Source organism: Bufo bufo, chromosome 1 (assembly GCF_905171765.1).
Source record: "Bufo bufo chromosome 1, aBufBuf1.1, whole genome shotgun sequence".
Taxonomy (NCBI): domain Eukaryota; kingdom Metazoa; phylum Chordata; class Amphibia; order Anura; family Bufonidae; genus Bufo; species Bufo bufo.
Genome location: NC_053389.1, coordinates 456,277,660 through 456,302,792, shown reverse-complemented (window position 1 = coordinate 456,302,792; position 25,133 = coordinate 456,277,660).

Below are 25,133 nucleotides of genomic sequence, written 5' to 3'. Positions count from 1 at the left end.
TGAGGAACCCCTGGAGTACTGGGTGTGCAGGCTTGACCTGTGGCCAGAGCTGGCACAATTTTTCATGGAACTCTTGGCTTGCCCTTCGTCGAGTGTCCTGTCCGTTCAGTGCAGCAGGGAGGATTGTGACCGATAAGCGCACTCGCCTAGCTCGACAGTGTGGACTACCTCACATTTCTAAAAATGAATGAGGCATGGATCTCTGAGGAATTCAACACCTGTGATGACCACGTGTAATTGAATTTCCTCATGCCAGCCAACACATATCTGCCACCACACAGAACAAAGAATGGTCCTTGTCTTATGTATATACAGCGGCATAAAAGGCTTTTTCTGTCAGGTGAATGCCTAATTTTTGGAGCCTCTACTCCAGTGGCCTATACTGGCCTACAGTAAAATTTTTAGCAAGTGACCACCTAATGTACCTCCAGCCACATCATCACAAGTTTTTTTCTGTCAGGTGAATGCCTCATTTTTGGGGCCTGTATTGGCCTACAGTAAAATTGTTATCCACTGACCGTCTAATATACCTCCAGCCACATAATCACTTGTTCTTTTCTGTCCGGTGAATGCCTAATTTTTGGGGCCTGTACTCCACTGGCCTACAGTAAAACTGTTATTCAGTGACCACCTAATGTACCTCCAGCCACATAATCACTTGCTCTTTTCTGTCAGGTGAATGCCTAATTTTTGGGCCTGTACTCCACTGGCCCCTGATTAAAATACATATTTTTTGCGGGAATTTTTGCCATTGATCCCCTTCTGGTATGTTACTGTCCATGTTGTGGGACTATTTGTGCACTTCTAGAAAGTATTTGGTGGCTGCAAATATGACCTGAAGGTTTGCGAACATTTGATTGCGAACAAGCGTTCGCGAAACGTCCCGACCGATGATCGTTAATCACTACTCCCAGATGCAGTGGTCATATTTGACCACAGCATCTGAGGGGTTAAATGTATTTGATCAACATTATCATTGATAACATACATTTTCCCAGAGTCACTTCTGTTTAAAACAGCAGGCACCCAGCAGCTATGGTACCTGATGCGCTCACGAGCAGGAGCCATCTTTAAATACCCAACCCATGATGTATATTTATGCTAGGCAGACGGGAGGGAGTTAAAGGGGTTCTCTACTCCTTTACTATTGATAGCCTATCCTCAGGATAGGCCACCAATATCTGATCATCGGGAGTCCAATACGACGCCTTCCCTTGCTAGTCAGCTCTGGTGCAGGAGTTTGACACCAGAACAACATGGAATTTGATGCCAGAACTACACAGCTCTATTGATTGTGTAGTGGATGGAGCTTGTAACAGTATCACTGTTCCGATTCACTGGACAGAGCTGTGTACTTCCATGTCGACTTCTGGCACCAGAGCTACTGCAGAATAGCTGACCGGTAAGGGAAGGCGTTGTGTTGGACCCTGTATGATCAGATATTGGTGACATGTCCTGAGGCCATCCAAACTAAGAGTGCACAAACCCTTCAAACAGGGGCGGACTGACCGGTCGGGCACTTCGGACATGGTCCGAGGGCCCGGCCGGGATGGGGGCCCGCCGCAGAATAACATTATGTGTTAATGTTATGCCCAGCACTCACAAACTCAGTAGCAGGCCGGGCGGCAGCGCAACTCACTGACGTCACGCGCCTGCTCCTCCCACTTTATAAATGAAGTAGGAGAAGCAGGCGTGTGACGTCAGTGAATTGGCTCTGCCGCCCAGCCTACTACTGAGTTTGTGAGTACAGAGAGCTCAGAGGGAGAGGATCGCAGAGGATTTCAAGTTGTTCACATATGAATATTAGTATTACAGTGAGCGGGGCCCGGTGTAATAGAATACAGTGACTGCACCAGGCCCCGCTGCCATTACAACACCAGATGCCGGCCCCCAGACCCTGTATTGGGGATCATTCACTCACAGGGACACTGTTATGGGGGGATCTGTGGATGACACATATATAGCATAAGGTGCTATATATGTGTCACCCACAGATCCACCCCCACAACAGTGTCATCCACAGAGCCCCCACAACAGTGCCATCTACAAAGCCCCCATAACAGTGCCATCCACAGAGCCCCCATAACAGTGCCATCCACAGAGCCCTCATAACAGTGCCATCCACAGAGCCCCCATAACACCTTTTGGTTCAAAATATTTTTTTATTTGGCTATTCCCCACCCCTCTTGTAATTGTTCCGCTACTTGTGGGCTGCGCGGGAATGAGTTCAGTCACTTCGGTGGGCAATCCCGTCCTGCAGCGCGTGATCCCGCAAGACCCGCCGCTGTAGATCACGGGTCTCGCGGGATCACGCGCCGCAGGATGGGATTGTGCACCGAAGTGACTGAACTCATGCCCATATAGCCCGCAAGTAGCGGATCAGTGGAACAAGTACAAGGTGGGTGGGGGGATGATCTGTGGGGTTGCCCAGATGGCTAGGCCCTTCACAGTAGTTATTAACTACTTTCAGCAGTCCCCCATTCACGGAAGGGGGGACTGCTGAAAGGGATTAATAACTACTGTGAAGGGCCTCCCCCCCTTTCACAGTAGTTATGCCCAGATATGTGCCCCCTTCACAGTAGTTATGCCCACACTGCTTCTAACAGAGGCTCACTAATGGACGCTGAGATTAGATCACCCCATACGAAAGCAATGAATTAATGCTTTCCTATGGGGAAAAATTTGACCCTGGAGGTCATCATGCAGGGTGTGAGGACGTCCAGCGTCAGATACCAGACCAAAGGTCTGTTTTAATCCAGGAAGCCCTCAGGTGGCTGCCAGCCACTAGAGGCTGACTTATTGCTGGAACGTAAACAATGCAGTTTCTCTATAACATTGCAGCTCGATTTGCAAAAGGGACACTGTACCCAGACCACTTCAATGAGCTGAAGTGGTCTGGGTGCCTTTTGTGTCACTTTAACTTTGAAATCTTATTAAAGATTGTGTAGGGTGTGGCTGGCGGCGGGGCATGGAGGCGGGACAAGGGTGGGGCTTGTAGCAGAACATGGGTGGGGCCTGTAAGGGGGCCCTTGATTTATTTTGCCCGGGGGCCCTCTGAGGGTTCTCAGTCCGCCCCTGCCTTCAAAGCATCCAGAAGTAACCATAGGGAGCAGAAGGCTCCTGGGCAAGAAAAGTGTTCCATAAAATAGTTTTAAAAGTAAAATCTTTTTTTTTTAAATCTTTTAAAATCTTTCACCTACAACTCTAGGAACACCTCTTAGAGCTGCTTATTGGAAAAAAAAAAAAAAAAAAAAGGAAAACCATGGTGAAAACCATGTGTTATGATACTTTTTCTTTCTATTTTCATCCCTATTCTTTTTGTATTGGGGACATTTGCTGAAGTTGTGATTTTTTAAATTTTCCACTGCTGCTGTTGTAAAAGTATGAGATGACGAGCAAAGCTCCCTTCAGGGCAGTTATGTCTAGGGCTGCATGACATTCTTATTAAAACCTGTAGCCTGTCAATCTATGGAAATCAGCAGTTCTCAACCTTTTCACGCCAAGTACCCTCTAGTTATAAAAAGTTCAAACCGAATACATCCTAGGAAGTGAGCAGAATCAATGCAAGCAGATGTTAACAAAATAAGGCTATTCTCACAACACCTTCGCAGGGTTTCTTTTACGTCTCTGACAGCAGTTCCTTTAGATTTGACAGAAAGAATAGTGCAGCATGCAGCACTAATCTTCCTATAAAAATTACGTATCACATTAGAATTTACAATGGATGGCTAATACTTTTAAATCACATTCTGGGCTACCAAACATACAGGAGAAAAGAGCACTACATACCTCTTACAGCCAGTGTCATCTACTCTGATATACAGTACATCTTCTCCTTCCTCATCTTCTCCATTGAGACCAGACTATCATGATGGCTTCTTTCAGTACTCATCTCTGCAGTGTTTGCCACACAGACATTTTAGTTTTCTAATTTTACATCACCCTCCCCACCTTCTGAACACACCATCCTGCCACAATAGATAGTCTCCTTGAAAATACTAGTATCACACAGACAGTGCTTCATTCAATAATTATTGCCCAGCAAATAATGCCCCTGATAGTAATAGTGCCATAAACATAGTATCTCCCTCAGATGATACTGTCCCAGGGTGCCCACAGCAATAGTGCTCCCAAAAGTCCCACCAGTAATAATAATTTTCTCCCAGAAAGCTATTAAGAGTAATTGTGCCCCTACTGTACCCTTAATAGTTAATAGTGGAAGCCGTGAAACGGGGTGGGCTCCCCAGGATACAGCGAAGTCATGAACGAGGAGAGCAACGCCAACACCAGCTTTTGCCAAAACAGTATTTTACTTAACCGTAGCAAAGAGCATAACTACAAATGCTGGAAGCATACAATACATTTACATACACCCAGACCAAAGAGAGAGACCCTTATGCTGCACAGCGCCGCGCCCTCAGATGGAAGCCGGGGGAAAGTGCGGTAATTTACCTACTGGCGGGCACAACTATACAGCCCCACCTTAGCTGTTATTACCCTAAAAATCAAGTACAACTGTATGGGTGTGTGGTACGGAATAGCCTGCGGTGAAGCACAACAGCTTACAATCTTACAGTGCTCTACAGTATTCCCCCTACTATAACTGGTCTTGCAGCACGTGTCTGAGTATTCCTTCTGAGCCAAAACACCAGCCTGGCTGTCATGCCCCGTCCTGACAGTGTGCAGAGTTTAGTGTTTTGTTTTGGAGCCGTGCTGGATCCGCCTCCCATCAGGTGCACTGGGTGGGGTTATGAGTTTAAATAGCACTCCACCCCAGTGCTCTGAGCGGATTATATTCATCACTTTGGTCTTGGAAGCTAGAGAGGAAGGTTGTCTGTTCCAGCGCAGAGAGATAAGTGTGGTTTCTTGTTTGATTGTTTGGTGTCATCTCTCCCATCCAGGTTCTGTGCGAGCAGGCTGCTCCTATTTCCCCTCTTCACCATCTCAGGGAATTTAGGGTGTTTCAGTCCAGGCACGGGGACACATCATACCGACCATTAAGGTCTGCATGTGGGCTGAGCATTGCAGGGAGAGAGGTCAGGGATAAGTTAGGAGGTGACCCTTCCCCTGCCTCTCGCCTAGAGGCTGGTTGGTGGTTTAACTGTTAGTCTGTGTGCACGTCCGTCGTGACATTATAATCCGCCCAAAACTCTGACTGTGATTGCTCAGCGGTTTTGTAATGATGTCAATTGAGGCATTAGTTGACCGCATGCAGGGGCTATCCCTAGAGGTTGCAGAGCTGCGTGGTTCGGTCGCACGGTGTCAGAGTGCTCTGGCATCAGGAGGAGGTCAAGTTTGTGTGGAGCCTAAAGTTGCTCTTCCTGATCGATTTTCAGGGGGTACGGATGACTTTGTCCGTTTTAGAGAGTCCTGCAAATTGTACTTTCGGCTGCGTCCTTCTTCATCAGGTGATGAGGGTCAGAGGATAGGAATAATTATTTCTCTGCTTAAAGGGGACGCGCAATCCTGGGCCTTTTCTCTGCCGTCTGGTTCTCGGGCCCTCCGGTCGGTGGAGGAATTTTTTAAGGCTCGGGGATTGATCTACGATGACCCAGATCGTGTGTCGATGGCAGAGTCGAGATTACGTAATTTATTTCAGGGGGAACATACTGCAGAGGCTTATTGTGTCGAATTCAGGAGATGGGCTACTGAATCAGAGTGGAATGATCCTGCGTTACGTAGCCAGTTTTGTCAGGGGTTATCCGAAAGACTGAAGGATGCCCTTGCTTTTCATGAATACCCAGACTCTTTGGAGAACGCCATGTCGTTAGCAGTACGGCTAGACAGACGTATCAGAGAGAGGTATAGGGCTTCTCCTGCACGAGGTATTCCTTCTGTGAGTGGTTTCGTCTCTACTGCCTCCCCGGGTGATGTTACAGGTAACGCGGGGGTAGCGGAGGAACCCATGCAATTGGGTCAGATTTCTTTCCATTCGGATAGTAGAGACTTTAGGAAATCGCACAAACTATGTTACTATTGTGGAAAGAGTGGTCATTTTGTTTTTGCTTGTCCTTATGTTAAACCACAGGTGGTAGAGAAAAAGAAAAAGAAAAACTTCCCTGACACTTGGTAGCATGAATGGTGTGGTGGAGCAGGCAGGTATGCAAGCTCCCTGCAGTTCCCGTTTTCTCCTTTCAGCTATGGTGGCGCTGGAGTCAAGAAATGTTTTTTTAGAGGTGTTCCTTGATTGTGGTGCTGGTGTAAACCTAATTGACTTTCTTTTCCTTCAAGATTTAGGACTAAGTACTTGCACTTTAGAGAACGAGATTCGTGTTTTTGCAATTGATTCTTCCCCTCTTTCTCAAAGAAGCCTTACTCACATTGTTCATGGTATTCACTTAAGGGTGGGTGATTCACATGTGGAAATTATTTCTTGTTTTGTCTTGAAGGATTTGCCAGTTCCTATAGTTTTGGGGTTGCCATGGTTGACTAAACATAACCCAATTATAGACTGGCAAGCGAGACAAATCATCGGTTGGAGTGAGTTTTGTTCGGATAATTGTTTTGGCACTTCTATCTCTGGTGTGTCCACTTCGGCTTTACCTCCGTATCTCTCAGATTTTGCTGATGTCTTTTCGGAGGGTGGGGCTCAGGAATTGCCCCCTCATCGTGATTATGATTGTCCAGTCAATCTCGTCCCAGGGGCTAAGTTGCCAAAGTTTCGGCTTTTTAACCTTTCTCAACCCGAAAGAGAGGTCATGCGAAAATATATCGCCGAGAGTTTGGCAAAAGGGCATATTAGACCATCTAAGTCTCCAGTTGCAGTGGGGTTGTTCTTTGTGAAGAAAAAGGATGGATCACTGAGACCGTGTTTGGATTTCCGGGAATTGAACCGTATTACAGTGCGGGAGCCATATCCCCTGCCTTTGATCTCTGACCTTTTTGATCAGATTGCTGGAGCCAACGCGTTCTCCAAGTTGGATTTGAGAGGGGCCTACAATCTGATCAGAATCAAGGAGGAGGATGAGTGGAAAACGGCCTTCAATACGCACGAGGGTCATTTTGAGAACCTGGTTATGCCTTTTGGGTTGACGAACGCGCCAGCAGTATTTCAGCGATTCGTCAATGACATTTTTCATCATTTGGTGGGGAGGTTCGTAGTAGTTTACCTGGATGATATTTTAATTTATTCTCCTGATCTGAAGACCCATCAGGATCATGTGAGACAGGATTGATCACCGCAGAAATTTTATACGGACCAATAAATCTTGGACCCAGTTTCCAAGATGGCACCCTCAACTTGATATTCTTAGTGGACAACCACACCAGATCACCCACACACAGGTCCGGACCAGTCACACGTCTCTTGTCAGCCATTCGCTTATACCTCTCACCCATCTTCTCCAAATTCCCTTGAATCCTCCGCCAGATGGAGGATAAGGCAGAAGAGAATCTCTCCTCCTCTGGCATCCCAGAGGAACCAGTCCCAGAAAAGGTACCAAACTGAGGATGGAAACCGTATGTGCCAAAAAATGGCGACTTACCCGTGGACTCCTGCCTACGGTTATTCAACGCAAATTCTGCTAAGGACAAGAATGAGGACCAGTCCTCCTGATTCTCAGCCACAAAACACCTCAAGTAGGTCTCCAGGTTTTGATTAGTACGCTCCGTCTGACCATTCGACTGCGGATGAAAAGCCGAAGAGAAAGAAAGTTGAATGCCAAGCCGTGAGCAGAACGCCCTCCAAAACCTGGAGACAAACTGCGTGCCCCTATCAGAGACCACATCCGAAGGAATACCATGCAATTTCACAATATTATCCACAAAAATCTGTGCCAGAGTCTTAGCGTTAGGCAGACTAGTTAGTGATATAAAGTGAGCCATTTTACTGAAACGGTCAACCACCACCAAAATCACTGTTCTCCCGGAGGAACTCGGCAGATCCGTAATGAAATCCATAGACAAAAGCGTCCAAGGACGAGACGGAATAGACAATGGAAGAAGTGAACCAGCCGGTCGAGTATGAGCAACCTTTGACCGAGCGCAGGTTTCACAGGCTGTCACGTAATTCTCAATGCTCTTACGTAACCCTGGCCACCAGAACCTCCGGGACACCAGTTCACAGGTGGACTTACCACCAGGATGTCCAGCAAGGACAGTATCGTGATGTTCCTTGAACACCTTGTATCGCAGGCCCTCAGGAACAAACAACCTCCCTGGGGGACAACACAACACCTCCATCTCCAATTCAGGGTATAGAGCAGAGACCATCACCCCATCCGCTAAAATCGGCGCAGGATTCTCTGAATCACCTCCCCCAGGAAAGCTGCGAGACAAGGCATCTTGACCCCTGGGCGAAAGGTAACCACAAAATTTAACCTGGTAAAAAACAGTGACCATCTGGCTTGCCTAGGGTTCAGACGCTTGGCAGATTGCAGGTATGCCAAATTCTTATGGTCTGTATATACCGTAACGGGTGAACTGCCCCCTCCAACCAGTGGCGCCACTCCTCAAAGGCCAACTTGATAGCCAACAACTCTCTATCTCCAACCCCATAATTCCTCTCGGCGACCGAGAGCTTCTTGGAGAAAAAGGCACAAGGGACCCACTTGCCCGGGGATGAATCCTGTGACAGTACCGCTCCAACCCCCACCTCTGATGCATCAACCTCCACTACAAATGGCTGACACACATCCGGCTGCACCAGAATGGGAGCGGACGCAAAATGCTCCTTAATAGCCGAAAAGGCCTGCAATGCCTCATCCGACCAGACAGAGACGTTGGCGCCCTTCTTGGTCATATCAGTGAGAGGTTTTACTATGGTAGAATAGTTTGAAATAAATTTTCTATAATAATTCGGAAACGCGAAGAACCGCATCAAGGCTTTCTGATTCTTTGGTTGGTCCCATTCCAGAACCGCCTGGACCTTCTCGGGGTCCATACGAAAACCAGAATCAGAAAGCAGGTATCCCAAGAACGGAAGCTCTTGCACCGCAAACAAACATTTCTCCAATTTAGCATATCATTTATTCTCCCGAAGGATCGTCAAAATCCTGTAGCGTTTCGGCTGGATCTTTCGCAGACTTGGAGGATCCATGATGTGTTCCACAGGTCGTTACTAAAAAAATATGTGAAACCAGTGGAACCATCGCCATTGCCTCCTCCTCCTCTTCTGGTCGAGGGAAACTTGGAGTTCGAGATCTCCAGGATTCTCGACTCTAGAATTCTTCGGGGTTCCCTTCAGTACCTGGTGTACTGGAGGGGATACGGCCCTGAGGAGAGGACGTGGGTTCCGGCGCTAGATGTCAACGCCAGCCGACTGGCTCCCACACCTGGATGTCGATGGATCCTCCTCACACACAGCTCCTGGATCCTCTTCTAAGCTCTCCCCAAGATGGCTGCTCTATCTCTTCCTCTCCAGGCTTTGTAACCCCACCTCTCATGAATATGAAAAAATATGCAGTCTGTTAGCTGTGTTTAGGTGGCATCTTGTGGCCAAACAGCAGAATGTCAGTCCAGAAATTTAACCTAATGGGGTTCTCTGGGAAGTAAGAAAATGAAAATACGTAAATATTACTTTATTATAAATATGTTCCCAAATACCTTTCATTAGTTATAATGGCTCATTTTGTCTAGAGAGCAATGATTAGGAGAAACAAAATGACCGCTGTCCTATTAGTGCACACAAAGCCTGTCCTAATCACACAGCAGGACAAGTTACTTCGCAACACTGAGATAATGAGCTGCCTCATCCTCCTCTCTGCTCTGCTTGTCGGTGATTATGATCCTGAATACAGATGAGAAGATCTTCACCTGAATCTCTGTAGGACTGTAGTTTATGAGTAGACATTGAGTACAGAGAGGACGGACAGGACAGGCTGTGGTAATGGAGACTGCAGATCTCTGTGACTGTGACAAGGGGACATCCTCTGCATCTGGAGGAAAGAAGGTTTGTACACAAACATAGAAGAGGATTCTTTACGGTAAGAGCAGTGAGACTATGGAACCTTCTGCCTGAGGAGGTGGTGATGGTGAGTACAATAAAGGAATTCAAGAGGGGCCTGGGTGTATTTCTGGAGTGTAATAATATTACAGGCTATAGCTGCTAGAGAGGGGTCGTTTATCCACGGAGTTATTCTGATTGCCTGATTGGAGTCGGTAAGGAATTTTTTTTCCCTTAAGTGGGGAAAATTGGCTTCTACCTCACAGGTTTTTTTTTTCCTCTAGATCAACTTGCAGGATGGACAGATTTCTTTTTTCGGCCTTATAAACTATGTTACTATGTTCCTATGCATACAAGAGCTGCTGCTCATTAGCCACATCTGCTCATGAACTCCATTCCTGCAGAGATTTAGCTGATAATTATATCAAACTGTATTCAGGATCATAATCCCTGACAAGCAGAGCAGAGAGGAGGATAAGGCAGCTCTTTAGCTCAGTGTTGTGAAGTAACTTGTCCTCCTTTGTGATTAGGACAGGTTTTACAAACCGAGCCATTAACACTAATGTAAGGTATTTTGGAATATATTTATAATGAAGTAATATGTAAGTATTTTCATTTTCTTAACTCCCGTAGAACCCCTTAAACCTCTTCAGGACACATGATGTACCGGTACGTCATGTGTATTTCCGATAACCGCCGCCCAGTGGGCGGTGATCGGAGCCCGGTGCCTGCTCAAATAATTGAGCAGGCACCTTGGCTAAATGCGCGGCTTTGCGGCTTTTACCTGCGGTTTGCGGCGGAGATCGGCGGTGCCATCGGGTCCCCATGTGGCTGTAGGGGGGACCCGATGGCATGGAAGGCAGCGCGATGCCTAAGGAAGGCAGCGCGATGCCTAAGGAAGGCATCGCGCTGCCTTCCGGTGATGAGCCTGTGAGATCCAGCCCCCTGGATCTCACAGGCTGGAAGCTGTATGAGTAATACTTACTATATTACTCATACAGCCAATGCATTCCAATACAGAAGTAATGGAATGCATTGTAAAGGGATTAGACCCCCAAAAGTTCAAGTCCCAAAGTGGGAAAAAAATTAAGTGAAAAAAGTTTAAAAAATTAAGTTTTCCCCCCCAAAAATTAAAAGTTTCAAGTAAAAATAAACAAAAACATCATTTTCCCCAAATAAAGTTGAAAAAATTGGTAAAAAATAGGGGGAAAAAAAAAGTATACATATTAGGTATCGCCGCGTCCATATTGACCGGCTCTATAAACATATCACATGACCTAACCCCTGAGATGAACACCGTAAAAAATAAAAAATAAAAACTATGGCTCAGAATATGGAGACACTAAAACATCATTTTTTTTTTTTAAAAGCTGGTATTGTGTAAAACTTACATAAATAAAAAAAAAGTATACATATTAGATATCGCCGCGTCCGTATCGACCGGATCTATAAAAATATCACATGACCTAACCCCTCAGATGAACACCGTAAAAAATAAAAAATAAAAACTGTGCTAAATAAACCATTTTTTGTAACCTTACATCACAAAAAGTGTAATAGCTATCAAAAAGTCATATGCACCCCAAAATACTGCCAATCAAACCGTCATCTCATCCCTCAAAAAATGAGACCCTACCTAAGATAATCGCCCAAAAACTGAAAAAACTATGGCTCTCAGACTATGGAGACACTAAAACATGATTTTTTTTTGGTTTCAAAAATGATATTATTGTGTAAAACTTATATAAATAAATAAAAAAATATACATATTAGGTATCTCCGCGTCCGTATCGACCGGCTCTATAAAAACATCACATGACCTAACCCCTCAGATGAACACTGTACAAAATTTTAAATAAAAACTGTGCTAAATAAACAATTTTTTGTCACCTTACATCACAAAAAGTGTAATAGCAAGCGATCAAAAAGTCACACGCACACCAAAAATAGTTTCAATAAAACCGCCATCTCATCCTGCAAAAATCATACCCTACTCAAGGTAATCGCCCAAAAACTGAAAAAATTATGGCTCTCAGACTATGGAAACACTAAAACATGTTTTTTTTTTCTTCAAAAATGAAATCATTGTGTAAAACTTACATAAATAAAAAATAAGTATACATATTAGGTATCGCAGCATCTGTAATAACTTACTCTATAAAAATATCACATGACCTAACCCCTTAGGTGAATACCGTAAAAAAAAAAACGCTGTAAAAAAAGCCATTTTTTGTCACCTTACATCACAAAAAGTGTAATAGCAAGCGATCAAAAAGTCACACGCACCCCAAAATAGTGCCAATAAAACCGTCATCTCATCCCGCAAAAATCATACCCTACCCAAGGTAATCGCCCAAAAACTGAAAAAATTATGGCTCTCAGACTATGGAAACACTAAAACATGATTTTTTTTTGTTTCAAAAAAGAAATCATTGTGTAAAACTTACATAAATAAAAAAAGTATACATATTAGGTATCGCCGCATCCATGACAAACTGGTCTATAAAAATACCACATGATCTAACCTGTCAGATGAATGTTGTAAATAACAAAAAATAAAAACGGTGCCAAAACAGCTATTTCTTGTTACCTTACCTCACAAAAAGTGTAATATAGAGCAACCAGAAATCATATGTACCCTAAACTAGTACCAACAAAACTTCCAGCTGATCCCGTAGTTTCTAAAATGGTGTCACTTTTATGGAGTTTCTACTATAGGGTTGCATCAGGGGGGCTTCAAATGGGACATGGTGTAAAAAAAACCAGTCCAGCAAAATCTGACTTCCAAAAACCGTATGGCATTCCTTTCCTTCTGCGCCCTGCCGTGTGCCCGTACAGCGGTTTGCGACCACATATGGGGTGTTTCTGTAAACTACAGAATCAGAGTCATAAATATTGAGTTTTGTTTGGCTGTTAACCCTTGCTTTGTAACTGGAAAAAAATTAGTAAAATGGAAAATCTGCCAAAAAAGTGAAATTTTGAAATTGTATCTCTATTTTCCATTAATTCTTGTGGAACACCTAAAGGGTTAACAAAGTTTGTAAAATCAGTTTTAAATACCTTGAGGGGTGTAGTTTCTTAGATTGGGGTCACTTTTATGGAGTTTCTACTCTAGGGGTGCATCAGGGGGGCTTCAAATAAGACATGGTGTCAAAAAAACCAGTCCAGCAAAACCTGCCATCCAAAAACCGTATGGCATTCCTTTCCTTCTGCGCCCTGCCGTGTGCCCGTACAGCGGTTTACGGCCACATATGGGGTGTTTCTGTAAACTACAGAATCAGAGCCATAAATATTGAGTTTGATTTATAGCACATGAGCTACCCTGTCAGATGAAACTTGTAAAAAAAAAAAAACGGTGGCCAAAAAATTTTTGGGGGTTACCTTGCATCGCAAAAAACGTAATATAGAGCAATTAAAAATCATATGTACCCCAAAATAGTACCAATAAAACTGGCTAGTTTCCAAAATGGAGTCACTTTTTGGGAGTTCCTACTGTAAGGGTGCATCAGGGGGGCTTCAAGTGGGACATGACATCTAAAAACCAGTCCACCAAAATCTGCCTTCCAAAAACCATATGGTGCTACTTTTTTTCTGCGCTCTGCCGTGTGCCCTTACATCAGTTTACGACCACAAATTGGGTGTTTCTGTAAACCGCAGAATCAGGGTGATAAATATAGAGTTTTGTTTGGCTGTTAACCCTTGATGTCTTAAGAAAAAAATTGACTAAAATGGAAAATCTGCCAAAAAAGTGAAATTTAGAAATTTCATCTCCATTTTTCTTTAAAGGGCTTCTATCACCCCCAAAACACATTTTTTTTATTTTTGGGCTTTTTAAAATCCTTATTGAACGAATATTCCCTATATAGGGCTCTTACCTTTGTCTGTGGCTTCGTTTCCTTAAAAATCTATCTTTTAAAATATGCAAATGACTTCACTACCAGCAAGTAGGGCGTCTACTTGCTGGTAGCCGCCGCAAAAAACCGCCCCCTCCTCCTGTTGATTGACAGGGCCAGTGAGCGCTCTCCTCCTCCTGCTGGCCCTGTCAGCATTTCAAATACTGCGCCTGTCTTCATTCGGTGCAGGCGCTCTGAGAGAAGGACGCTCGCCTCCTCAGCACTCCCTCAGTGTGCCTGCGCCGATGACGTCTTCTCTTTCGGTGATGTCATCGGCGCAGGCGCACTGAGGGAGTGCTGAGGAGGCGAGCGCCCTTCTCTCAGAGCGCCTGCGCCGAATGAAGACAGGCGCGGGATTTGAAATACTGACAGGGCCAGCCGGAGGAGGAGAGCGCTCACTGGCCCTGTCAATCAACAGGAGGAGGGGGCGGTTTTTTGCGGCGGCTACCAGCAAGTAGACGCCCTACTTGCTGGTAGTGAAGTCATTTGCATATTTTAAAAGATCGATTTTTAAGGAAACAAAGCCACAGACAAAGGTAAGAGCCCTATATAGGGAATATTCGTTCAATAAGGATTTTAACAAGCCCAAAAATAAAAAATGTGTTTTGGGGGTGACAGAAGCCCTTTAATTCTTGTAGAACACCTAAAGGGTTAACAAAGTTTGTAAAATCAGTGTGAGTAACTTGAGGGGTGTAGTTTCTGAAATGGGGTTTCTACTATGTAAGCCCCACAAAGTGACTTCAGACCTGAACTGGTCCTTAAAAAGCGGGTTTTGGAAATTTTCTTAAAAATTTTAAGAATTGCTTCTAAACTTCTGGCGTCCTAAAAAAATAAAATGACATTTACAAAATGATACCAACATAAAGTAGACATATGGGGAATGTTGAAGGGGTTGTCCAAGTTATATTTATTGATGACCTATCCTCAGGATAGGTCATCAATATCAGATCGGCTGGGGTCCGACACCCGGCACCCCCGCCGATCAGCTGTTTGAAGAGAAGGCGCGCTCCGTGCCTGCGTCGCCTCCTCTTCATTGTTTACCTTCTTGCCGTTGCATCTGCAGCGGTGAGCAGGTGTAATTACACCCAAACCGTCCCATTCATTTCAATGGGACGGAAATTGAAATTTTAGAAATTGCAAATTTTTCTAATTTTTTGTTGGTCATGTATGGTGCTGGTAGTGAAGGGGTTAAAGTAGAAAAAATGTATAATTTAACCACATGGCTTTGTGAAGGGAATCAGGGTATTTGTGATCTGTAAGCAGAAATAACTGAGCTCCCATTCCTTTAAAGATGGTCCACACATGTCCATTCTGATTATTCCTTCTTCTCCTGTTCTATGTACATTTGTTTTATTTACTTCCCCAATTTCTAATTGTTCTCTTGCAGTTGTACCTCACTCCATAACCCAGCCTGCATCATTACTTGGCTACATGCCTCCTGATCACATCCTGACATCTGATTATTAGGGTCTGCACACTCTGACATTCCTATTACACTAATGATACAGGCTAGCTTGTTAGTACAGTCGTGGCCAAAAGTTTTAAGAATTACATAAATATTGGAAATTGGAAAAGTTGCTGCTTAAGTTTTTATAATAGCAATTTGCATATACTCCAGAATGTTATGAAGAGTGATCAGATGAATTGCATAGTCCTTCTTTGCCATGAAAATTAACTTAATCCCAAAAAAACCTTTCGACTGCATTTCATTGCTGTCATTAAAGGACCTGCTGAGATCATTTCAGTAATCGTCTTGTTAACTCAGGTGAGAATGTTGACGAGCACAAGGCTGGAGATCATTATGTCAGGCTGATTGGGTTAAAATGGCAGACTTGACATGTTAAAAGGAGGGTGATGCTTGAAATCATTGTTCTTCCATTGTTAACCATGGTGACCTGCAAAGAAACGCGTGCAGCCATCATTGCATAAAAATGGCTTCACAGGCAAGGATATTGTGGCTACTAAGATTGCACCTCAATCAACAATTTATAGGATCATCAAGAACTTCAAGGAAAGAGGTTCAATTCTTGTTAAGAAGGCTTCAGGGCGTCCAAGAAAGTCCAGCAAGCGCCAGGATTGTCTCCTAAAGAGGATTCAGCTGCGGGATCGGAGTGCCACCAGTGCAGAGCTTGCTCAGGAATGGCAGCAGGCAGGTGTGAGCGCATCTGCACGCACAGTGAGGCGAAGACTTTTGGAAGATGGCCTGGTGTCAAGAAGGGCAGCAAAGAAGCCACTTCTCTCCAAAAAAAACATCAGGGACAGATTGATCTTCTGCAGAAAGTATGGTGAATGGACTGCTGAGGACAGGGGCAAAGTCATATTCTCCGATGAAGCCTCTTTCCGATTGTTTGGGGCATCTGGAAAAAGGCTTGTCCGGAGAAGAAAAGGTGAGCGCTACCATCAGTCCTGTGTCATGCCAACAGTAAAGCATCCTGAGACCATTCATGTGTGGGGTTGCTTCTCATCCAAGGGAGTGGGCTCACTCGCAATTTTGCCCAAAAACACAGCCATGAATAAAGAATGGTACCAAAACACCCTCTAAAAGCAACTTCTTCCAACAATCCAACAACAGTTTGGTGAAGAACAATGCATTTTCCAGCACGATGGAGCACCGTGCCATAAGGCAAAAGTGATAACTAAGTGGCTCGGGGACCAAAACGTTGACATTTTGGGTCCATGGCCTGGAAACTCCCCAGATCTTAATCCCATTGAGAACTTGTGGTCAATCCTCAAGAGGTGGGTGGACAAACAAAAACCCACTAATTCTGACAAACTCCAAGAAGTGATTATGAAAGAATGGGTTGCTATCAGTCAGGAATTGGCCCAGAAGTTGATTGAGAGCATGCCCAGTCGAATTGCAGAGGTCCTAAAAAAGAAGGACCAACACTGCAAATACTGACTCTTTTCATAAATGTCATGTAATTGTCGATAAAAGCCTTTGAAACGTATGAAGTGCGTGTAATTATATTTCACTACATCACAGAAACAACTGAAACAAAGATCTAAAAGCAGTTTAGCAGCAAACTTTGTGAAAACTAATATTTGTGTCATTCTCAAAACTTTTGGCCACGACTGTATATCAACACTCAGTGCAAGCTAAATGGTAACAACTACTTTCTGAATTTAAAAATTTATGTAATAAATTAGGAGAACCTTTGGAAAATGAGTCTGCACATTTCCATTTTTCAGTTTTTTTCACATTTCGACGCTTCTGTAATTTGTCAGTAAAATCACAGAGAAGCACTAGAACTTTTCTCAGAGCTACTGTATAATCTTATCTGCAAATAACTCATGAAATGTATTGCAGCCTATAATTAATCTGCATGTGCTAAAATAAAGTTCTGCCTTCACCCTCATAAAGTAGCTGGATTTTTTTCAATCTGGAAAATACTCTTCAATAGAAGTAATATCTCCAGATACAATTTATGGCTTATGTTATGTACAGTATGTAGGATAACTATAGCATGAATCAGACCAATGTCATTTAAATATCACATTCAGCAATTCCCCTTGAAAGAGTCCCCATAATAACAAGGGCAATTCAATAGGGGGCAAGGAAGTTGAGAAAATCTTGCAGGCATATAATTAGATTTCTAAGCAGCTGAGCTGCTCTATTATTGGATCACTCCCAATGTCAGTTGACTAGTATAATAGAGCATCCTCTGACCATATAATGAGTCTCTAATACAAATTGACCCCAATGTCCAACAGAAGCCTACCCCATGGAGCTGGTTTTGAAGTCAATCTCTTACCACTGAAATCCTTTTTTATTGGATTGATTAATAAATAAGCTATTATATAGATGTGCCCAGCAGTATTTGAGGAGTAGCACAATTTTCATATGTTGGCCAGTACAACGAATTTGAAACAAAGTCATGAATATGCGATTGATTTGTACACATTTAGCTTTAATTCAAGGGGTTTAAGAAAAATATTGCATTAACCTTTTAGGAAATACATTCAGATTTTATATAGTCCCTCCGTTTTCACAGGTTCAAAAGTAATTGAACGAACTAACAAAATCATAAGGATGACTGCCTGAAGTCTGGAACCAATGGACTTTACCAAATGCTGAAATTCCTCCCTTGAGATGCTTTGCCAAGGCTTTGCTGCATCCACTATTGGTTGCTGCTTGTGTGTGGGTCTTTCTGCCTTCAGTTTTATCCTCATTAAGTGAGGAGCACGCTTGATCAGGTGGAGATCAGATGACTGACTCGGCCATTGAAGAATATTCAAATTCTTGGCTTTAAGAAGCTCTTAGGTTTCTTTTATGATATGCTCTAGGTCATTATCCACCTATACTGTGATATTGTCATTTTGTCATTTTTGCTGTATTGATTGAATCTGACTAGAAAGTACAGCTCTACACACTTCAGAATTCATCCTGCTACATCTATCCACCATCATATTAATGATAAACACTAATGGCAGACATACATATTTAGGTTTATGCCATAACACTGCCTCAGCCAGGTTTGACAGAAGATGTGGTATACATCAGATCACGAGTCCTTTCCTTTTTTTTCCATATTGTCTCCTGTCCTGCTTTAAATCCAAGGCTACCCTAGGTGAGCATAATCTGGAGATTCAAGGTGGGAAGTCCATCCCTGCTCACAGGGGGTAAAGGGCGAAGGACGCATAATCCCTTAGGCTGGGTTCACACGGGCGTTGAAGGTGACGCGCGGGAACAGATGCGGGTGCATTGCGGGAAAATGCGCTATTTTTCTCCGTGAGCGCAAAGCGTTTTAATGCGCTTTGCATGAGCATGAGAAAAATCGGCATGTTTGGTAGCCAGACCCGAACCCGGACTTCTTCACAGAAGTTCGGGTTTGGGTTAGGTTTTGTGTAGATTTTATCCTTATACATGGTTATAAGGGAAAATAATAGCATTCTTAATACAGAATGCATAGTACAATAGGGCTGGAGGGGTTAAAAAAAATTATAATAATTTAACTCACCTCATCCACTTGTTCGAGCAGCCCGGCTTCTCTTCTGTCTTCTTCTTTGATGATCTGTGAGGAAAGGGACCTGTGGTGATGTCACTGCGCTCATCACATGGTCCATCACATGATCCATCACCATACCAACCATATATGGTTATGGATCATGTGATGGACCATGTGATGAGCGCAATGACGTCACCACAGGTCCTTTTCCTCACAGATCATCAAAGAAGAAAACAGAAGAGAAGTCGGGCTGCGGGAACAAGTGGATTAGTTGAGTTAAATTATTGTTTATTTTTTTAACCCCTCCAGCTCTATTGTACTATGCATTCTGTATTAAGAATGCTATTATTTTCCCTTATAACCATGTTATAAGGGAAAATAATAAAGATTGGGTCCCCATCCTGATATAATAATAATAAAGATTGGGTCCCCATCACTTGCTTGCGGATGCTTGTGATTTTCACGCAGCCCCATTCACTTCTATGGGGCCTGCGTTGCATGAAAAAAGCACAATATAGAGCTTGCTATGATTTTCACGCAACGCACAAGTGATGCGTGAAAATCACTGCTCATGTGCACAGCCCCATAGAAATGAATGGGTCTGGATTTAGTGCGGGTGCACTAAATTCACCTCACGCATTGCACCCGCGGGTGCACTAAGTTCACCTCACGCATTGCACCCGCGTGGAAAAATCGCCCGTGTGAAAGGGGCCTTAAGGTGGCCATTCACACTCATCTAAAGTTGATCAAAACAGACCATTTCAACCAAAGCAGTCGTTCATCAGTTTAAATTTAGCTGGCCGATAACTATTATCATCTGAAAAGAAGTAAACTGCGTCTGAAATTTTCATTCAAAAAACATCATCTGTCGACGAAAGATCTTTCTTTTAAACAATGTTCCCAGGAAGATCTTTCATCCATCACCCACTTACTAGGAACATGTATGGCCAGTTTGAACAACTGTAATGGCCAATATGGACTAAAATAGGCATGGTTATGTCTGTGAGAAGAACGTTCACTAGATGATTGTTTGTTTAACTGCTTTTCAACCATCAACCAACTTCTATCTAATATGTATGGACATCTTTAGACCCAGTGCCCCAGTTTAGCCTGCATTAATTAGCATTTTAACAGAGGTACAGAGGTGTATTTAGCAAGTGTTATATAACACTGCGCAACAATAAATTTGCTACTGAGAGAGAAACATGTGATTTATACTAAAATGACCATTCACAAACGCAAAAGCAGATGCCTGAAGCACGTTTAACAGTACTGGGCCTTGCTCAAGTAAGACTTTTAAACTGAAAAACAAGACTTTTTGAAACTTTGTTATTCAATTACATTTTCATACACTGTTTACTACACAAACTTTGATGTAGATCAGGTAATTGTTGGAGTAAGACTCGTTCTGTTCAAAATTATTCAATGCTTTCCAAGTGCTTAATTCATTTAGGTGTACTTATGTATATCAAAATTTCGTGATGTGTTACAACAATTCTGACTTCGGATTTGTAATCCGCACACTCGATTTAGTATAGGACAAATGGTTTTTGCCCAGTGGCAGACGAAAAGATTTTTTTTGTTGCGTGGTGTAATAAATTACCTAAAATATAAGGTTCACTAAAGGTTAACGTATAAAACTACCTTCATACAGTATGTGAAAAGACAGGCTTGTTCTTGTTAAGTATATGTTGCTTTACAAATAGTTAAAATGAAAATGCTATATATGTGATAACTATTGTAAAACTAGAGTGCATTACAGTCTGAAAATATTGTTATAATGCCTCCTTATGTGACTTACATTCACCTTAATAAAAAACAAGCAGTATTTATCATAATGGGAGGCTACTCCTGTTGACTTGGAAATATAAAAGTAGAGTTACACCTCATGACTGTACAGTAGTAATAGGTAATAAATACCATCAATAAAAGCCTAGATATTATTGAGGGTTATAAGGCTAATTGTGTAAATTTGTATTTGAAGGCCCTATGGGGGTCATTTATTATATTAGGAAGCTGTCATACATGTAGAACTGGCGGAGGATCCGCTGAAGTTATGTAGAGGCTAGCTCCTCTTCATAACTTTGGCGGAACCACCGTCAGCCCTGGGGCTTTAGTAAGACCGTCTAAAACGCCTGTCTTAATAAATGTGCCCCTATGTCTTTATTACAATGAACTCGTACATTAGACCAACTGATTCTGAATTCTGCCACTTTTACAATGACAAAAAAGCTAAATATTTCTTGACAGATTTTCTGCTGCAGTTCTGCCTAATAAGGCTTCAGCAAATATGATTTGACTAGTAATAGCAAACCACTTGACATTTCGAGAGGTACTAGGGGAAATACTGTAGCCATAGGTCAGATATCACAGGACAAGGATATTTCATTTGATTCTCCATGGATATAAAGTATTGGCCACAAAGAAACCTTTTTTAGTTCTCCTTTTTATTTATTTATACTGTATTTTTTCTATCATGTTTCAGCATTCATTTGCAAAGGATTTTTTTCTGCTCCTGTTTCTTTTACTCTCAATTTCACGCTGTTAAACCCACTGAAACAAACACGATTCTTATGGCAGCGTTCCCAGGATTATAGAAGACAGTGGAGACGTCAGCGGAAAGACTGGCAGGCAGATCAACAACACTGAGCCCTTATTTTCAAGCGCCACATCTGGATCCGGCGAATCCAAGACAGTCTATGAAACAAACTACAAAACATGTCTGTATAGTGAAAACCACACAACAGGAATAAATACTGAAAACTCTATGCATGTGGGTAAAGCAAAGTGGTGCCTGCAAGCACTGTTCAGCTCTCCTATTACTAAAAGGATAGTTAAGGGTTTAGGGGTTTACATATTTGAAAGTTTGGGCTCTTGAGCCCATCAGATGATGGATCCTAGTTAAGGCTGAAATTATATGACTTAGATACTACTTTGACATTGTAAATAATACTCATTGGGGAAGATTTAATTCAGACTCCAGTCTTAGTAAAAAGTCTGCTGGAATAAGATGCACCAAATATACTCACGTCTCCACCTATCCCTTGGTTGAACTTGATGGACTTATGTCTTTTTTCAACCATAATAACTATGTTACTATGTAACATTAAAGGGAACCTGTCATCACCTTTATGCTACCCATACTAACGGCAGTATAACATAGAGACAGGTGAGTTGATTTCAACGGTCTGTCATTTTGAAAGTTAAAAGTAAGTGGTTGCCGAGAACCAACATCACAATCATTGCAGACTGGGCCTGGAAAAGAGTCACGGCCACCTGAGAAGAGTCCTGGTTATTCATGAATTCCTGCTCTCCCTGCCCACCTGCCGATGACTGACATGACGATGTCTTCTACCTAGTTTTCTCTCTTTCTCTCTAGGAGAGAACTGCCAATCATCAGCAGGTGGGCAGGAGAGCAGATGATTATGTATAACCATGACTCTTCTCAGGTAGATTTGACTCTTTTCAAGGCCCGGGCTGCAATAATTATGATGCTGGTTCTCAGCAACCACTTACTTTTAGCTCATGAGTGACACACCACTGAAATCAGCATTTCTGTCACTATTTTATGCTGCCCTTTAAGAGGCACGGTCCTCATATTAAAATTACTACATATTTTGCCCCATTGTTCAATCACTCCGAATCCTGAAGGATGTTTATTGTTATTCTAGTGGGACTATACAAAGTCCAAAGGCTGTAGTTTTGTCTAGATAATGTTTCTGTTTGTTTTCTGCAGAGTACGGCTAAATAGTCAGGTTTCATGATGAAGTTTTGGAAATTAAAACCAGGAGTGAAGTAAAAAAAAAAGAGGGGAAATCGAATCTGTCCTTTTATTCTTTCTCCTTTTATGATCTACTTGTGATTTTGGCTTCTAAAACTGCTTCAGGAAACCTGACCTTGTGGACTTTCCATTAGGCAAAGTGGGTACAATAATGACAGCAGAGGGCACGTCTTGGCAGTGTGACTACTATGGGAAGGGCATAGGCCTCCTGTTAGTATTTTGAAGGGGAGCCCTGTTCTCTTTATTAAAAGAAATGAAGGACCTGGTGTGACAACTGAGGGAAAGGAGGAACTGCTCTGAATATTGTAGTCGAGGGAGGACACTGCTTGACTAATGGGTGTAATATAGTTGTGACTGTTGGAGGAATGGCACTGATATACTTGCTCAGTGTTTTCCGGCCCACATTCTTCACACACATACCCAAAAAGTAGCAGATATTACAAGAGGTAATTTGTTGACGCCAAAATTACTAACAAAAAAACGTACCTAGAAACGTATCCCGTGTGTGACAACCTTCTCACACCAAAGTATGGACATCAAAAAGATTGTGTATAAGCATTGGCACATCTTTACTAATAATTTCCCTAATATTTTTCATGAAATGCCACTGATGTCCTACAAGAGGGCTAAAAATATCAGGGATATGCTTGTCAGATCAGATCTTGGGAGTGGCAAGGGCAACACTATTCAGACCACTATCACAGGCTCCTCTATTAATGGTACGTACCCATGTCTCGCATGTGCCCAGTGTAGTAATGTCACCAAGGGCCCGACTTTTACCCATCCCACGTCAGGGAAAACATATAACATCAAGGGTCATTTTTCATGTCAAACCAGTTATGTGATCAGCTTAATCAAATGCCCTTGTGGCCTTGGTTATGTAGGCCAGACCATCCAAAAAATCAAGGAGCGTATTTGTCAGCACAAGTCTAATATTCCAACTAAAAAAAAATGACGCTCCACTAGTTGAGCAGTTTATTGTACATAAACATGCAATTAGCCAACTACGATTTCAGGTGATTGACTGGATTCCTCCCCTGAGAAGAGGAGGCGACCATCAAGCATTGTTACGAGAGAGAGAGATGATGTGGATTCACCGCCTAGGTACCTTACAACCTATTGGACTCAATAGGGACTATCTTTTGGATGAGTAATGTCGCTTATATTGCTTTCTGAGAATTTCTAATGTTGTTTTCTTTTTCATTTTCATTTTGTAGGACCGGAATTGTCTAGTAGCGGGTGGAGACATCCGCCAAGCACATTCTACGGTCCAAGCACATTCTACGGTCCAACATAACTTCAAGCACTTCATGCGTCTTATATGAGTGACCTATTGTTTATTATGGATGTGGAATACAATACAAGTGTTGTGCAATATGTTTGTCTATACGTACTGATGGCTCTTTGTAATGGGGAATGGTCATTGAATTATGTATGGTTATATTCATAACTGTATGTAATCATATGGCTAATTTGGTCATGCTCTAGACATCTTTATCCCTATAAACTTTTGCTCTTCTTAGCTATATGATGAACCCTCCCTGGTGCTCTTACTTTGCCATCTTCCAAGATGGCTGCTGGTGGATCACTCTTCACTTGGCGCATGCGCTATTATGTGTGGCCAGTATCTCTTTTCTCATTGTGTAGAGATGCTGCATATATGCCCTTTTCTCTTGCTTAGCGGCTTCTTGTAGTTAATCACGTCGGCCTGGATGTGCTATACTTTCTGTTTGGCTCTTTCTGTAGCTAAATCAGACGGTCCGATCACGTGAGACGGTCCGATCACGTGACGTGCGCGTCATATGCTCCATTTGCATGTATACTTACACGCCCATTCTGAGCTCATCGATCCTCCCTACTTCATTTTAATTGATCGGACGGCGCGATCACGGGACATGCGCGTCACTTACCTAGTTTGCATATACCAGAGGCGCCTTCCCTGTGTTTGATTCAGAAAGCCCCACGGGCTTGAACCCTTCCTGTATTCCAGGCCTCTGTTTGGAACAGCTCCGCCCATCTCGACATACATATAATGCTTATCCACCAATTGGCATCCCCTGAAGGGTATTTAATATGGCGCTCTGCACTCCTAGTGATTGCCGGCTAAATCCAAGCTGTGGTCCTGCTAGAGGTGAGTTTGTGGCTCCTTTGTGATCTCGTTTTATGGCATTTATATAGCATTACTTCTTCATACAGTTGTAATGCTTTGTTCATTTGCTTTATTAGCCTTTTTGAAGCTCTTGTCCATTCTCTTCCACTGTTGTTTTTTTCACCAGTTTAGGTGACCTTTTTTCAGCCTGTCTGCAGTGTTGTACCATGGTACTTGGGTCAGATCTGTGATGGTTCCCCCCGCATGTCTGATCTGACTATCATGCTGCATCAACCTATTTCTTTGCATGGGTCGTTATTTAGATATATATCTTTATTCATTCTGCCCTATGCATACGTATTGTTTATATGTTATGAAGCAAGTCACTATGCATATAGTACATGCAATTGAATTATGCCACAATGCATGTTACTATGTATATAGCACATATGATTGAATTATGTCTCGCTTTACTAATCATGTTTATTGGAATACTGTATAATCATGTCTTAAAGAATATTCTATTGTTAAAATACTATTT